Source organism: Lethenteron reissneri, chromosome 48, assembly GCF_015708825.2.
Source record: "Lethenteron reissneri isolate LAM-NWPU_2019-01 chromosome 48, ASM1570882v1, whole genome shotgun sequence".
Classification (NCBI taxonomy): Eukaryota; Metazoa; Chordata; class Hyperoartia; order Petromyzontiformes; family Petromyzontidae; genus Lethenteron; species Lethenteron reissneri.
Window position 1 is genome coordinate 6283596 of NC_083826.1, and position 17709 is coordinate 6301304.

General features: G+C 40.6%; 1 protein-coding gene across 2 annotated transcripts in view; it reads right to left on the bottom strand.

Moving 5' to 3' along the window:
- Window positions 1-17709, bottom strand: part of LOC133354733 (tenascin-like) — a 165270-nt gene that overhangs the window by 24867 nt on the left and 122694 nt on the right. The gene's annotated exons all lie outside the window — the stretch shown is intronic.

Here is a 17709-nt window from a genome sequence, read left to right on the forward strand (position 1 = left end):
TGATGCTGTGTGGCTTTATCTCAGAAATATACAGTTGGTTTGCAGAGTCGAGTGGAACTCCGGATATTGCAAACACAGATACAACTTCCGTGTCAGGGAATGATGTGGTATGCACAGGGACATCGGTTTCAGTGGGTATCGCTGTTGTGGCAAGCTTCATGCCTTTATCCTTTGACATTGCTGTTAGAAAAGAAGAAAAAATGTTACTCTTGCTAGGACATAAACAAGCATTCAACAGTAACACATCATCTTCTTAAACACTGTGAAAGAAAACAGACATGCTTATTAAATGCATAATCCATTTCCTGCAATTTCACATTAGTGATAAAAACATATCGATATAAGTCAGATAATCGTCGTGGACAAGTTTATCAATATTATAACATGAAAGAATACCTGTGATAATCTTTGCTGAAACAGGTTTGGAGAATCTCCCTCGTTTTATGCCAAGGATGGATATTTCGTAAACCGTGCTTTCAAGAAGTCCTTTAATTTTAACCATGGAGTCATGGCTGGACACAATGCGGTCCAAAGGTTTTTTTGAGCTGCAGGTAGGTCTGTATCGGATGATGAATTTATCGAACAAGGTTGGATCTGATTTCCATGAAACGACAATGCTATCGTCGCTTATCTCAGATATTGTGAGTTCATTGGCGGATTGAATTGGAACACCAGGAGAGGCAGTCACTGTTATCTGCTGGACATGCCGTGGAACTTCAGTCGTGGGTACTGCATGGTACGTTGAAGTATCTGCAGTGGACTTCACTTTGGTCTCTGTAAAAGCAATAGATGTAGTTAGTATGTAAACTGTTATACAATTAGACCTTGTTTTCACGGACAACCAACTCGAATCGACTCAAGTACACTTGATTTGGTCGGAATTTGAGTCAAAAGAGAATGTAAATTATATATTTTTAAGGACAACTCAGAATGCTTAAAAGAAAAGCGGTCTTTTCCTGATTTACTGAGTTACTCAATTCATCATGTGAGTTGGGCAGATCTCTCCCAAAAATAGGTAAAGATTGCACCGTTGAAGAAATTAAATGCTCAATGAAATGTTTTTACCGCCGACAATGTTGTTTTAAATTCTGATGCAGGGAATTCAGGCCAGCTTGAGAAGCAAAAAATCGGCCTGGAGAATTTGGACTTCAGCTCAACATGACGACCAACTCGAGGTGACTAAAATATGGAAATGTATTCGCGCTCATCGTAATAATTGTATCAAATTAAATACCTGTTGTTACTTTCGCCACCAGAGGCTTGGAAAACAATCCACGCCTTGCACCAAGAAGAATAATAGTATACTCAGTGTTTTCTGTTAACTCGAATATATCTAAGACGGAAACGTGCCCAGCCAAATTTCTTTCAAATGGCTTTTCAATACTGCCTGTTGGCTTGCAGCGCACAATGAAGCGGTCAAACACTTTCGTGTCTACTACCCACGAAATCCTAATGCTATTGGCTGTGATGTGAGATATAATAAGTTCATTGGCAGAATCGATTGGCACCCCAGAAACAGATGTCACTGAAATAGTTTTGTCGGGGAACTTCGTGGTAATTTCAAGGTCTTCAAAAGTAGTTATTGGTTGTGAACCTTCAACTACACCTGCGGGTTCTGGAGGTGTTAAAAGTTTAATTTCTGGAAAAGAAAAAAACAGTTTTTTGATGATGAGGCATTCTCTAAAATACATAACTAAACAGCAGCTGTTAAATATATATCAAAAATACATGTGCAACTCCTGTAAGTAGATTATATATTTTTTTGCAGTATATTACCATGTCAATCTAAACGTGTTACTCTTTTGAATTCACAATGGTAAGATAGTTGATACATTTATCAAGTGAAAACCACATTTCATTACCAATATTAATTTTGATAGGGATTTTTTGACAAAATACTAGGAGATGGGGTGAGTGGGATATTTATGTTGAGTTACACCATTGTAGACACAAAAAGTAAAGTTTGGTTGAAGATATTAGATTAATTGTTGAAAGTGTTTTTTGAGGACTGTCAGTGGGCTTGTATTGCACAATACATTCTTTGATTACCCACCCATGATACTGTCATGCTATCAGACGTGATATCACATATGTCAAGTTTGTTGACAGTATCAGTTGGAATCTCAGACACTGAGATTATTGAACAATCATGTGGAGGTGATACATGTGTAGTACTTCTTGAAGATTAGCATATCTGTCCTATCAACTAACATGGCTTTGGAGTCTGTAAAATTGAGGGGTGGTGGTGAAACTTTTACCATTACCGTAAAAATAAATATTGGTTCATATTTATAAAGAATTTCAAGCAGCTTTCATAAGTTTTGTTAAAATATACTATAATTTCAGGACGACAACCTATAAAATAACCAACTTCAACTTCTGCCACCAGTGGCTTTGAGGGATTTCTTTTCCTGTAGGTATTCAACATTCATCTATATTTAGTACTTTCTGTCAGGTACAGGATATCATATGTTGACACGTGACCAGGTAAGGCAATTTTAAATGGTTTCTCAGGACTGTTCGTGGGTTTGAATTGCACAATAAATCTGTCAAAGACCTTTGGATCTACCGCTGTAGGATTGTCATGCTAGCGCATGTGATGTCAAATATGACAAGTTCATCAGCAGACTCACCAGGAGTCTCTGTCAATGTTTTAGCAGTCCCTAAATTGCTAAAGGAATGCAAATCTATAAAAAAAATTTGACCCTTTAAAAGGATCCGCATTTATGTAACAATATGTATGATGTATTTTTCAAGGTATTTTTCATTCCAGTAATGTCTTAAGAAATTTTTGATATTTCAAACTGAGAAGAGCTACTAAAGCCCATGAGGAATTGCTGTTGTTCATTCTCGAATTCGATAGCGCATTGATACTTAAATAAACGAATATTACACGGTGCAAACATTCCACAACATTGCAAAGGAAATGCCACGTGTGATAAACGGTAACCGGGTATCGGGTACCCGATTTACGACCTCTAGTCTGGCGCACCGTTTATCACACGAGTGGCATTTCCTTTGCAATGTTGTTGAATGTTTGTGCCGTGTAATATTCGTTTATTTAAGTATCAATGCGCTATCGAATTCGAGAATGAACAAGAGCAATTCCTCATGGGCTTTAGTAGCTCTTCTCGGTTTGAAATATCTAAAATTTCTTAAGACATTACTGGAATGAAAAATACCTTGAAAAATACATCACACATATTGTTACATAAATGCGGGTACCCGTTTGCGACCCTAGTGCGGCGGGGTACGGGTACGGGTAGGCCGTGAGTCACTGGTGAGTCACCGTTTGTCACTCATTTCGGGTAGGTACGGGTAGAACGAGTACCCTTTGCGACCCTGGTGCGGCCGGGTACGGGTAGGCTGTGAGTCACTGGTGAGTCACCGTTTGTCACTCATTTCGGGTAGGGTACGGGTAGGGAATGGGTAGCCGTTTGCGACCCTGGTGGGTACAGGTAGGCCGTGAGTCACTGGTGAGTCACCGTTTGTCACTCATTTAGGGTAGGGTACGGGTAGGGAACGGGTACCCGTTTGCGACCCTGGTGCGGCCGGGTACGGGTACGGGTAGGCCATGAGTCACTGGTGAGTAACCGTTTGTCACTCATTTCGGGTAGGGTACGGGTACGGAACGAGTACCAGCACCCGGCCGTGTACGGGTACCCGTTTGTGACCCTGGTGCGGCCGGGTACGGGTAGGCCGTGAGTCACTGGTGAGTAACCGTTTGTCACTCATTTCGGGTAGGGAACGGGTACCCGTACCCGGCCTACGGGTACCCATTTGCGACCCTGGTACGGCCGCGTACGGGTAAGGAATCAAAACCCGTTTGCGACCTCAGCGCCAGACTAAGGGCCGACTGCGAGGGAGAGCGTCCAGTCGCGACGGAGACTACTCGGCGCCGCTCCAACGCCTCACTGATTCTTGTCCGGTGGTGAAGGACAAGGGACGGGAATCTTTAAAATATAACCTTCCACTGATGCCTTGAAACATCAGTGGAAGATCCCTTACAAGTAAGTGTACATCATTATTTTTTTATCGTGTCTGTAGGGATTCATATTCTTGGTTCTGCTCGGTGGAGTCACGTAGAAGGTAAATAATAAAATGATTAGTGTTCATATATTTTTATTTTCTTATTTCCCTTCTACGTGACTTTACCGAAAGAACCAATAATATACATAATTATTATTATTACATTCAAGCCGTCGGAAAAATAACGCAAACCCCCCTCCCCACCCCTCGCAATCGTTAAGGGATTACTGTACAGTATAGGCAATGGACACTTTAAAAGTTGTAGCTAATGTTTAAAGACAATCTGAAAGGGTGAAGTGCAACACTACAACAAAAACTATTCAAGCACCAGACATCTACAATGTGTTTTGACACAAATATGACACGTTTTACGATTAATGTATCGGTGGTATTGACAAGAATTAAAAGACAGAATGGTGACTCAGGCCGAGAAGAATGTTGTAAAGGAAGATAATTTTTAAGAAATAAAAAAAGTGAATTTTTACAAAAAAATTCAAGTGAAAAAAGCAACACATGAAAGATTAATTAAGTTAAATGAGGGAAATGTGTGTTACATTCAGTGTTAAAGACTATAAAAATGTAAAATTACGTATTCTTCACAGGCAGACCTAGGCGACTCAACAATGGATGGCTCTGCAAGGAAACTTAAAAACATTGAAAATTTTGAATGTTCTATTGAAAAATGTGGAATGTTCACGTAATGATAACAAGGTTTAAATATACGAAGATGTACCTGTCTTAACTTGAGCCAACAGGGGATTGGAGGGCTTTCCTCGTCTGAAACCAATGAGCTTAATGATATATTCAGTATCATCGCTCAAGTCTGTAAGATCAACTGTAGAAACTTTGCCAGGTAATGTTTTTTCGAGTGGTTTCTCAGAACTGTCAGCAGGCTTGTATTGCACAACAAAGCGTTCAAAGACATTTGGATCAACCACCCACGACACCTTCATGCTCTCAGACGTGATGTCAGATATCACAAGTTCATTGGCAGAATCAGTTGGAACCCCAGACTCAGAAGTTATTGACACCTCCTTTGAAGGTTCGTGTGTGGTACTTATAGGCAACTCAACAACGGTTGGTGTAATGGCCTCATCGACGACTGCCGTGGGTAAAGGAGTTGATTTTGGTTCGGGCTCTGCAAAGTAAATGAAAGTAATTGTAAGCATACCACATACTCTTTCAAAACGTGAGACATGTTTAGTTCATTAAGAAAATATTAAAGCATATGGAGATGTACCTGTCTTAACTTGAGCAACCAGTGGCTTGGAAGGCTTTCCTCGCCTGTAACCAATGAGCTTAATAATATATTCAGTGTCGTCGATCAGGCCTGTAAAATCAACTGTAGAAATGTGTCCAGGCAATGTTTTTTCTAATGGTTTCTCAGGGCTGTCAACAGGCTTGCATTGCACAATGAATCGCTCAAAGACTTTTGGATCTACCACCCACGACACCTTCATGCTCTCAGATGTGATGTCAGATATGACAAGTTCATTGGCGGAATCAGTAGGAACCCCAGACACAGATGTTACCGAAACTTCCTTTGAAGGTTCGTGTGTGGTAGTTGCAGGCAACTCAACAACGGTTGGTGTAATGGCCTCATCGATGACTGCCGTGGGTAAAGGTGTTGATTTTGGTTCAGGCTCTGCAAAGTAAATGAAAGTAATTGTAAGAAAAAGACATACTCTTTAAAAATGTGTAGACTGTTTAGGTAATAAAGAAAATATATTAAAATATATGAATATGTACCTGTTTTAACTTGAGACACCAGTGGCTTGGAAGGCTTTCCATGCCTGAAACCAATGAGCTTAATTATATATTCAGTGTCATGGCTCAAGTCTGTAAGATCAACAGTAGAAACTTTGCCAGGTAATGTTTTTTCGAGTGGTTTCTCAGAACTGTCAGCAGGCTTGTATTGCACAACAAAGCGTTCAAAGACATTTGGATCTACCACCCACGACACCTTCATGCTCTCAGACGTGATGTCAGATATGACAAGTTCATCTGCAGAATCAGTTGGAACTCCAGACACTGACGTCACTGAAACCTCCTTTGGAGGTAAGCTTGTGGTAGATAATGGTGTTTCAACAATTATTGGTGTCCCTGCTCCTTCAACAAATAGTGTGGGAACAATAGTTGGTACAATTTTGGACTCTGGAAAAGAAACATTGGAAATGAATGGTTAGAAAACAAACGCGAGCATCTCCTAATGGAACCTGATTATGTTTGAAAACAAAATGTGTATTCAATACAATGTTTGCTTAATTCAGTGTAAAAGATTGTGTAAAAGTACCTGTCGTAACCTGAGCAACCAGTGGCTTAGATGGCTTTTTCTTTCTGTAGCCAATCAATTTGACGGTGTAGTCTGTATTTTCAGTCAATTCTGTAAGATCAACTGTTGATAGATGACCAGGTAAAGTTTTCTCCAATGCTTTTTCAGGACTGTCAGTGGGCTTGTATTGCACAATGAAGCGGTCAAAGACTTTTGGATCTACCACCCATGATAGTTTCATGCTATCAGTAGTGATGTCAGATATCACAAGTTCATCAGCGGAATCAGTTGGAACCCCAGACACAGATGTCACAGAAACTTCCTTTGAAGGTTCGTGTGTGGTAGTTCCAGGCAACTCAACAACGGTTGGTGTAATGGCCTCATCGATGACTGCCGTGGGTAACGGAGTTGGTTTTGGTTTGGGCTCTGCAAAGTAAATGAAAGTAATTGTAAGCATACCACATACTCTTTCAAAATGTGAGGAATATTTAGTTCATTGAGAAAAGATTAAAACATATGAAGATGTACCTGTCTTAACTTGAGCAACCAGTGGCTTAGAAGGTTTTCCTCGCCTGTAACCAATGAGCTTAATAATATAATCAGTGTCATCGATCAGGCCTGTAAAATCAACTGTAGAAATGTGTCCGGGCAATGTTTTTTCTAATGGTTTCTCAGGGCTGTCAATGTGCTTGCATTGCACAATGAATCGCTCAAAGACGTTTGGATCTACAATCCAGGACACCTTCATGCTCTCAGACGTGATGTCAGATATGACAAGTTCATCTGCAGAATCAGTTGGAACTCCAGACACTGACGTCACTGAAACCTCCTTTGGAGGTAAGCTTGTGGTAGATAATGGTGTTTCAACAATTATTGGTGTCCCTGTTCCTTCAACAAATAGTGTGGGAACAATAGTTGGTACAATTTTGGACTCTGGAAAAGAAACATTGGAAATGAATGGTTAGAAAACAAACGCGAGCATCTCCTAATGGAACCTGATTATGTTTGAAAACAAAATGTGTATTCAATACAATGTTTGCTTAATTCAGTGTAAAAGATTGTGTAATAGTACCTGTCGTAACCTGAGCAACCAGTGGCTTAGATGGCTTTTTCTTTCTGTAGCCAATCAATTTGATGGTATATTCTGTGTTTTCAGTCAATTCTGTAAGATCAACTGTTGATAGATGACCAGGTAAAGTTTTCTCCAATGCTTTTTCAGGGCTGTCAGTGGGCTTGTATTGCACAATGAAGCGGTCAAAGACTTTTGGATCTACCACCCATGATAGTTTCATGCTATCAGTAGTGATGTCAGATATCACAAGTTCATCAGCGGAATCAGTTGGAACCCCAGACACAGATGTCACGGAAACCTCCTTTGGAGGTTCGTGTGTGGTAGTTCCAGGCAACTCAACAACGGTTGGTGTAATGGCCTCATCGATGACTGCCGTGGGTAACGGAGTTGGTTTTGGTTTGGGCTCTGCAAAGTAAATGAAAGTAATTGTAAGCATACCACATACTCTTTCAAAACGTGAGAAATGTTTAGTTCATTAAGAAAATATTAAAGCATATGAAGATGTACCTGTCTTAACTTGAGCAACCAGTGGCTTGGAAGGCTTTCCTCGCCTGTAACCAATGAGCTTAATAATATATTCAGTGTCGTCGATCAGGCCTGTAAAATCAACTGTAGAAATGTATCCGGGCAATGTTTTTTCTAATGGTTTCTCAGGGCTGTCAATGTGCTTGCATTGCACAATGAATCGCTCAAAGACTTTTGGATCTACAACCCAGGACACCTTCATGCTCTCAGATGTGATGTCAGATATGACAAGTTCATTGGCAGAATCAGTTGGAACCCCAGACACAGATGTCACAGAAACCTCCTTTGGAGGTTCGTGTGTGGTAGTTCCAGGCAACTCAACAACGGTTGGTGTAATGGCCTCATCGATGACTGTCTTGGGTAAAGGAGTTGATTTTGGTTCAGGCTCTGCAAAGTAAATGATATAAATTGTAAGGAAAAGACATACTCTTTAAAAATGTGTAGACTGTTTAGGTAATAAAGAAAATATATTAAAATATATGAATATGTACCTGTTTTAACTTGAGACACCAGTGGCTTGGAAGGCTTTCCAAGCATGAAACCAATGAGCTTAATTATATATTCAGTGTCATGGCTCAAGTCTGTAAGATCAACCGTAGAAACTTTGCCAGGCAATGTTTTTTCGAGTGGTTTCTCAGAACTGTCAGCAGGCTTGTATTGCACAACAAAGCGCTCAAAGACTGTTGGATCTACCACCCACGACACCTTCATGCTCCGAGACGTGATGTCAGATATGACAAGTTCATCTGCAGAATCAGTTGGAACTCCAGACACTGACGTCACTGAAACCTCCTTTGGAGGTAAGCTTGTGGTAGATAATGGTGTTTCAACAATTATTGGTGTCCCTGTTCCTTCAACAAATATTGTGGGAACAATAGTTGGTACAATTTTGGACTCTGGAAAAGAAACATTGGAAATGAATGGTTAGAAAACAAACGCGAGCATCTCCTAATGGAACCTGATTATGTTTGAAAACAAAATGTGTATTCAATACAATGTTTGCTTAATTCAGTGTAAAAGATTGTGTAAAAGTACCTGTCGTAACCTGAGCAACCAGTGGCTTAGATGGCTTTTTCTTTCTGTAGCCAATCAATTTGACGGTGTAGTCTGTATTTTCAGTCAATTCTGTAAGATCAACTGTTGATAGATGACCAGGTAAAGTTTTCTCCAATGCTTTTTCAGGGCTGTCAGTGGGCTTGTATTGCACAATGAAGCGGTCAAAGACTTTTGGATCTACCACCCATGATAGTTTCATGCTATCAGTAGTGATGTCAGATATCACAAGTTCATCAGCGGAATCAGTTGGAACCCCAGACACAGATGTCACAGAAACTTCCTTTGAAGGTTCGTGTGTGGTAGTTCCAGGCAACTCAACAACGGTTGGTGTAATGGCCTCATCGATGACTGCCGTGGGTAACGGAGTTGGTTTTGGTTTGGGCTCTGCAAAGTAAATGAAAGTAATTGTAAGCATACCACATACTCTTTCAAAATGTGAGGAATATTTAGTTAATTGAGAAAAGATTAAAACATATGAAGATGTACCTGTCTTAACTTGAGCAACCAGTGGCTTAGAAGGTTTTCCTCGCCTGTAACCAATGAGCTTAATAATATAATCAGTGTCATCGATCAGGCCTGTAAAATCAACTGTAGAAATGTGTCCGGGCAATGTTTTTTCTAATGGTTTCTCAGGGCTGTTAATGTGCTTGCATTGCACAATGAATCGCTCAAAGACGTTTGGATCTACAATCCAGGACACCTTCATGCTCTCAGACGTGATGTCAGATATGACAAGTTCATCTGCAGAATCAGTTGGAACCCCAGACACAGATGTCACAGAAACCTCCTTTGGAGGTTCGTGTGTGGTAGTTCCAGGCAACTCAACAACGGTTGGTGTAATGGCCTCATCGATGACTGTCGTGGGTAAAGGAGTTGATTTTGGTTCAGGCTCTGCAAAGTAAATGATATAAATTGTAAGGAAAAGACATACTCTTTAAAAATGTGTAGACTGTTTAGGTAATAAAGAAAATATATTAAAATATATGAATATGTACCTGTTTTAACTTGAGACACCAGTGGCTTGGAAGGCTTTCCAAGCATGAAACCAATGAGCTTAATTATATATTCAGTGTCATGGCTCAAGTCTGTAAGATCAACCGTAGAAACTTTGCCAGGCATTGTTTTTTCGAGTGGTTTCTCAGAACTGTCAGCAGGCTTGTATTGCACAACAAAGCGCTCAAAGACTGTTGGATCTACCACCCACGACACCTTCATGCTCCGAGACGTGATGTCAGATATGACAAGTTCATCTGCAGAATCAGTTGGAACTCCAGACACTGACGTCACTGAAACCTCCTTTGGAGGTAAGCTTGTGGTAGATAATGGTGTTTCAACAATTATTGGTGTCCCTGCTCCTTCAACAAATAGTGTGGGAACAATAGTTGGTACAATTTTGGACTCTGGAAAAGAAACATTGGAAATTAATGGTTAGAAAACAAACGCGAGTATCTCCTAATGGAACCTGATTATGTTTGAAAACAAAATGTGTATTCTATATGATGTTTTCTTAATTCAGTGTGAAAGATTATGTAAATGTACCTGTCGTAACCTGAACAACCAGTGGCTTAGATGGCTTTTTCTTTCTGTAGCCAATCAATTTGACGGTGTATTCTGTATTTTCAGTCAATTCTGTAAGATCAACTGTTGATAGATGACCAGGTAAAGTTTTCTCCAATGGTCTTTCAGGGCTGTCAGTGGGCTTGTATTGCACAATGAAGCGGTCAAAGACTGTTGGATCTACCACCCACGACACCTTCATGCTCTCAGACGTGATGTCAGATATGACAAGTTCATCTGCAGAATCAGTTGGAACCCCAGACACAGATGTCACAGAAGCCTCCTTTGGAGGTTCGTGTGTGGTAGTTCCAGGCAACTCAACAACGGTTGGTGTAATGGCCTCATCGATGACTGCCGTGGGTAACGGAGTTGGTATTGGTTTGGGCTCTGCAAAGTAAATGAAAGTAATTGTAAGCATACCACATACTCTTTCAAAACGTGTGGAATGTTTAAGTAATGAAGAAAAGTTATTGAAAATACGAAGATGTACCTGTCTTAATTTGAGCAACCAGTGGCTTGGAAGGCTTTCCATGCCTGAAACCAATGAGCTTAATTATATATTCAGTGTCATGGCTCAAGTCTGTAAGATCAACCGTAGAAACTTTGCCAGGCAATGTTTTTTCGAGTGGTTTCTCAGAACTGTCAGCAGGCTTGTATTGCACAACAAAGCGCTCAAAGACTGTTGGATCTACCACCCACGACACCTTCATGCTCCGAGACGTGATGTCAGATATGACAAGTTCATCTGCAGAATCAGTTGGAACTCCAGACACTGACGTCACTGAAACCTCCTTTGGAGGTAAGCTTGTGGTAGATAATGGTGTTTCAACAATTATTGGTGTCCCTGCTCCTTCAACAAATAGTGTGGGAACAATAGTTGGTACAATTTTGGACTCTGGAAAAGAAACAATGGAAATTAATGGTTAGAAAACAAACGCGAGTATCTCCTAATGGAACCTGATTATGTTTGAAAACAAAATGTGTATTCTATATGATGTTTGCTTAATTCAGTGTAAAAGATTGTGTAATAGTACCTGTCGTAACCTGAGCAACCAGTGGCTTAGATGGCTTTTTCTTTCTGTAGCCAATCAATTTGACGGTGTATTCTGTATTTTCAGTCAATTCTGTAAGATCAACTGTTGATAGATGACCAGGTAAAGTTTTCTCCAATGGTCTTTCAGGGCTGTCAGTGGGCTTGTATTGCACAATGAAGCGGTCAAAGACTGTTGGATCTACCACCCACGACACCTTCATGCTCTCAGACGTGATGTCAGATATGACAAGTTCATCTGCAGAATCAGTTGGAACCCCAGACACAGATGTCACAGAAACCTCCTTTGGAGGTTCGTGTGTGGTAGTTCCAGGCAACTCAACAACGGTTGGTGTAATGGCCTCATCGATGACTGCCGTGGGTAACGGAGTTGGTTTTGGTTTGGGCTCTGCAAAGTAAATGAAAGTAATTGTAAGCATACCACATACTCTTTCAAAATGTGAGGAATATTTAGTTCATTGAGAAAAGATTAAAACATATGAAGATGTACCTGTCTTAACTTGAGCAACCAGTGGCTTAGAAGGCTTTCCTCGCCTGTAACCAATGAGCTTAATAATATAATCAGTGTCGTCGATCAGGCCTGTAAAATCAACTGTAGAAATGTGTCCGGGCAATGTTTTTTCTAATGGTTTCTCAGGGCTGTCAATGTGCTTGCATTGCACAATGAATCGCTCAAAGACTTTTGGATCTACAACCCAGGACACCTTCATGCTCTCAGACGTGATGTCAGATATGACAAGTTCATCTGCAGAATCAGTTGGAACCCCAGACACAGATGTCACAGAAACCTCCTTTGGAGGTTCGTGTGTGGTAGTTCCAGGCAACTCAACAACGGTTGGTGTAATGGCCTCATCGATGACTGCCGTGGGTAAAGGTGTTGATTTTGGTTCAGGCTCTGCAAAGTAAATGAAAGTAATTGTAAGGAAAAGACATACTCTTTAAAAATGTATAGACTGTTTAGGTAATAAAGAAAATATATTAAAATATATGAATATGTACCTGTTTTAACTTGAGACACCAGTGGCTTGGAAGGCTTTCCATGCCTGAAACCAATGAGCTTAATTATATATTCAGTGTCATGGCTCAAGTCTGTAAGATCAACCGTAGAAACTTTGCCAGGTAATGTTTTTTCGAGTGGTTTCTCAGAACTGTCAGCAGGCTTGTATTGCACAACAAAGCGCTCAAAGACTGTTGGATCTACCACCCACGACACCTTCATGCTCCGAGACGTGATGTCAGATATGACAAGTTCATCTGCAGAATCAGTTGGAACTCCAGACACTGACGTCACTGAAACCTCCTTTGGAGGTAAGCGTGTGGTAGATAATGGTGTTTCAACAATTATTGGTGTCCCTGTTCCTTCAACAAATAGTGTGGGAACAATAGTTGGTACAATTTTGGACACTGGAAAAGAAACATTGGAAATGAATGGTTAGAAAACAAACGCGAGCATTTTCTAATGGAACCTGATTATGTTTGAAAACAAAATGTGTATTCAATACAATGTTTGCTTAATTCAGTGTAAAAGATCGTGTAAAAGTACCTGTCGTAACCTGAGCAACCAGTGGCTTAGATGGCTTTTTCTTCCTGTAGCCAATCAATTTGACGGTGTATTCTGTATTTTCAGTCAATTCTGTAAGTTCAACTGTTGATAGATGACCAGGTAAAGTTTTCTCCAATGCTTTTTCAGGGCTGTCAGTGGGCTTGTATTGCACAATGAAGCGGTCAAAGACTTTTGGATCTACCACCCATGATAGTTTCATGCTATCAGTAGTGATGTCAGATATCACAAGTTCATCAGCGGAATCAGTTGGAACCCCAGACACAGATGTCACAGAAACCTCCTTTGGAGGTTCGTGTGTGGTAGTTCCAGGCAACTCAACAACGGTTGGTGTAATGGCCTCATCGATGACTGCCGTGGGTAACGGAATTGGTTTTGGTTTGGGCTCTGCAAAGTAAATGAAAGTAATTGTAAGCATACCACATACTCTTTCAAAATGTGAGGAATATTTAGTTCATTGAGAAAAGATTAAAACATATGAAGATGTACCTGTCTTAACTTGAGCAACCAGTGGCTTAGAAGGCTTTCCTCGCCTGTAACCAATGAGCTTAATAATATAATCAGTGTCGTCGATCAGGCCTGTAAAATCAACTGTAGAAATGTGTCCGGGCAATGTTTTTTCTAATGGTTTCTCAGGGCTGTCAATGTGCTTGCATTGCACAATGAATCGCTCAAAGACTTTTGGATCTACAACCCAGGACACCTTCATGCTCTCAGACGTGATGTCAGATATGACAAGTTCATCTGCAGAATCAGTTGGAACCCCAGACACAGATGTCACAAAAACCTCCTTTGGAGGTTCTTGTGTGGTAGTTCCAGGCAACTCAACAACGGTTGGTGTAATGGCCTCATCGATGACTGCCGTGGGTAACGGAGTTGGTATTGGTTTGGGCTCTGCAAAGTAAATGAAAGTAATTGTAAGCATACCACATACTCTTTCAAAACGTGTGGAATGTTTAAGTAATGAAGAAAAGTTATTGAAAATACGAAGATGTACCTGTCTTAATTTGAGCAACCAGTGGCTTGGAAGGCTTTCCTCGCCTGTAACCAATGAGCTTAATAATATATTCAGTGTCATCGATCAGGCCTGTAAAATCAACTGTAGAGATGTGTCCGGGCAATGTTTTTTCTAATGGTTTCTCAGGGCTGTCAATTTGCTTGCATTGCACAATGAAGCGGTCAAAGACTTTTGGATCTACCACCCATGACACTTTCATGCTATCGGTAGTGATGTCAGAAATGACAAGTTCTTCTGCAGAATCAGTTGGAACTCCAGACACTGATGTCACCAAGACCTCCTTTGTAGGCACTTGAGTGGTTGTGCCGCCTTCTTCATATGGCAAGCTCGTTGTTTCATCATACAATTTTGTAGGCGTTACAGTTGAAATGATTTTGGAATCTGTAAATGAGGTGAAATTAATTAGTAAAAAAAGTGGAGCTTGAGTTTCAAATGTGCTGTTGTACAGAACCCGTCGTGAGCACTAAACATTCAGCCAATCAAGCCACTGAGAGATAACAGTACAGTACCTGTGGTAACTTTAGCTGTCAGGGGCCTGGACAACTTTCCTTTTCTGGAGCCAATAAGCCTTACAACATATTCCGTATTTTCTTTCAAATCTGTGAGGTCAACGGATGTAATATCTCCAGGAACAGTTTCCTTTAGAGGAATAATTGTAGAGTCTGGAGATTCAACTTCCAAAATAAACTTATCAAAGACTTCAGGGTCTACTACCCATGAAACTTTAAAGCTATCGGGCGTGATGTCAGATATGACCAGTTCATCTGCAGAATCAGTTGGAACTCCAGACACTGATGTCACTAAAACCTCCTTTGGAGGAAAGCGTGTGGTCGGTAATGGTGTTTCAACAATTGTTGGTGTTCCTGTTCCTTCAACAAATAGTGTGGGAACAATAGTTGATGCAATTTTGGACTCTGGAAAAGAAACATTGTAAATTAATGGTTAGAAAACAAACGCGAGCATCTCCTAATAGAACCTGATTATGTATGAAAAGAAAATGTGTAATCAATACAATGTTTGCATAATTCAGTGTAAAAGATTGTGTAAATGTACCTGTCGTAACCTGAGCAACCAGTGGCTTAGAGGGCTTTTTCTTTCTGTAGCCAATCAATTTGACTGTGTATTCTGTATTTTCAGTCAATTCTGTAAGATCTACTGTTGATAGATGACCAGGTAAAGTTTTCTCCAATGCTTTTTCAGGGCTGTCAGTGGGCTTGTATTGCACAATGAAGCGGTCAAAGACTTTTGGATCGACCACCCATGACACTTTCATGCTATCGGTAGTGATGTCAGAAATTACAAGTTCATCGGCAGAATCAGTTGGAACTCCAGACACTGATGTCACCAAGACCTCCTTTGTAGGCACTTGAGTGGTTGTGCCAGCTACTTCATGTGGAAAGCTCGATGTTTCGTCATATAATCTCGTAGGCGTTACAGTTGAAATGATTTTGGAATCTGTAAATGAGGTGAAATTAATTAGTAAAAAATGGAGCTTGAGTTTCAAATGTGCTATTGAACAGAACCCGTCGTGAGCACAACACATTCAGCCAATCAAGCCACTGAGAGATAACAGTACAGTACCTGTGGTAACTTTAGCTGTCAGGGGCCTGGACAACTTTCCTTTTCTGGAGCCAATAAGCCTTACAACATATTCCGTATTTTCTTTCAAATCTGTGAGGTCAACGGATGTAATATCTCCAGGAACAGTTTCCTTTAGAGGAATAATTGTAGCGTCTGGAGATTCAACTTCCAAAATAAACTCATCAAAGACTTCAGGGTCTACTACCCATGAAACTTTAAAGCTATCGGGCGTGATGTCAGATATGACCAGTTCATCTGCAGAATCAGTTGGAACTCCAGAAACTGATGTCACTGAAACCTCCTTTGGAGGAAAGCGTGTGGTCGGTAATGGTGTTTCAACAATTGTTGGTGTTCCTGTTCCTTCAACAAATAGTGTGGGAACAATAGTTGATGCAATTTTGGACTCTGGAAAAGAAACATTGGAAATTAATGGTTAGAAAACAAACGCGAGTATCTCCTAATAGAACCTGATTATGTATGAAAAGAAAATGTGTAATCAATACAATGTTTGCATAATTCAGTGTAAAAGATTGTGTAAATGTACCTGTCGTAACCTGAGCAACCAGTGGCTTAGAGGGCTTTTTCTTTCTGTAGCCAATCAATTTGACTGTGTATTCCGTATTTTCAGTCAATTCTGTAAGATCAACTGTTGATAGATGACCAGGTAAAGTTTTCTCCAATGCTTTTTCAGGGCTGTCAGTGGGCTTGTATTGCACAATGAAGCGGTCAAAGACTTTTGGATCTACCACCCATGATAGTTTCATGCTATCAGTAGTGATGTCAGATATCACAAGTTCATCAGCGGAATCAGTTGGAACCCCAGACACAGATGTCACAGAAACCTCCTTTGGAGGTTCGTGTGTGGTAGTTCCAGGCAACTCAACAACAGTTGGTGTAATGGCCTCATCGATGACTGCCGTGGGTAACGGAGTTGGTTTAGGCTTGGGCTCTGCAAAGTAAATGAGAGTAATTGTAAGCATACCACATACTCTTTAAAATTGTGAGGAATGTTTAGTTCATTGAGAAAAGATTAAAACATATGAAGATGTACCTGTCTTAACTTGAGCAACCAGTGGCTTAGAAGGCTTTCCTCGCCTGTAACCAATGAGCTTAATAATATATTCAGTGTCGTCGATCAGGCCTGTAAAATCAACTGTAGAAATGTGTCCGGGCAATGTTTTTTCTAATGGTTTCTCAGGGCTGTCAACAGGCTTGCATTGCACAATGAATCGCTCAAAGACTTTTGGATCTACAACCCAGGACACCTTCATGCTCTCAGACGTGATGTCAGATATGACAAGTTCATCTGCAGAATCAGTTGGAACCCCAGACTCAGATGTCACAGAAACCTCCTTTGGAGGTTCGTGTGTGGTAGTTCCAGGCAACTCAACAACGGTTGGTGTAATGGCCTCATCGATGACTGTCGTGGGTAAAGGAGTTGATTTTGGTTCAGGCTCTGCAAAGTAAATGATATAAATTGTAAGGAAAAGACATACTCTTTAAAAATGTGTAGACTGTTTAGGTAATAAAGAAAATATATTAAAATATATGAATATGTACCTGTTTTAACTTGAGACACCAGTGGCTTGGAAGGCTTTCCATGCATGAAACCAATGAGCTTAATTATATATTCAGTGTCATGGCTCAAGTCTGTAAGATCAACCGTAGAAACTTTGCCAGGCAATGTTTTTTCGAGTGGTTTCTCAGAACTGTCAGCAGGTTTGTATTGCACAACAAAGCGCTCAAAGACTGTTGGATCTACCACCCACGACACCTTCATGCTCCGAGACGTGATGTCAGATATGACAAGTTCATCTGCAGAATCAGTTGGAACTCCAGACACTGACGTCACTGAAACCTCCTTTGGAGGTAAGCGTGTGGTAGATAATGGTGTTTCAACAATTATTGGTGTCCCTGTTCCTTCAACAAATAGTGTGGGAACAATAGTTGGTACAATTTTGGACTCTGGAAAAGAAACATTGGAAAT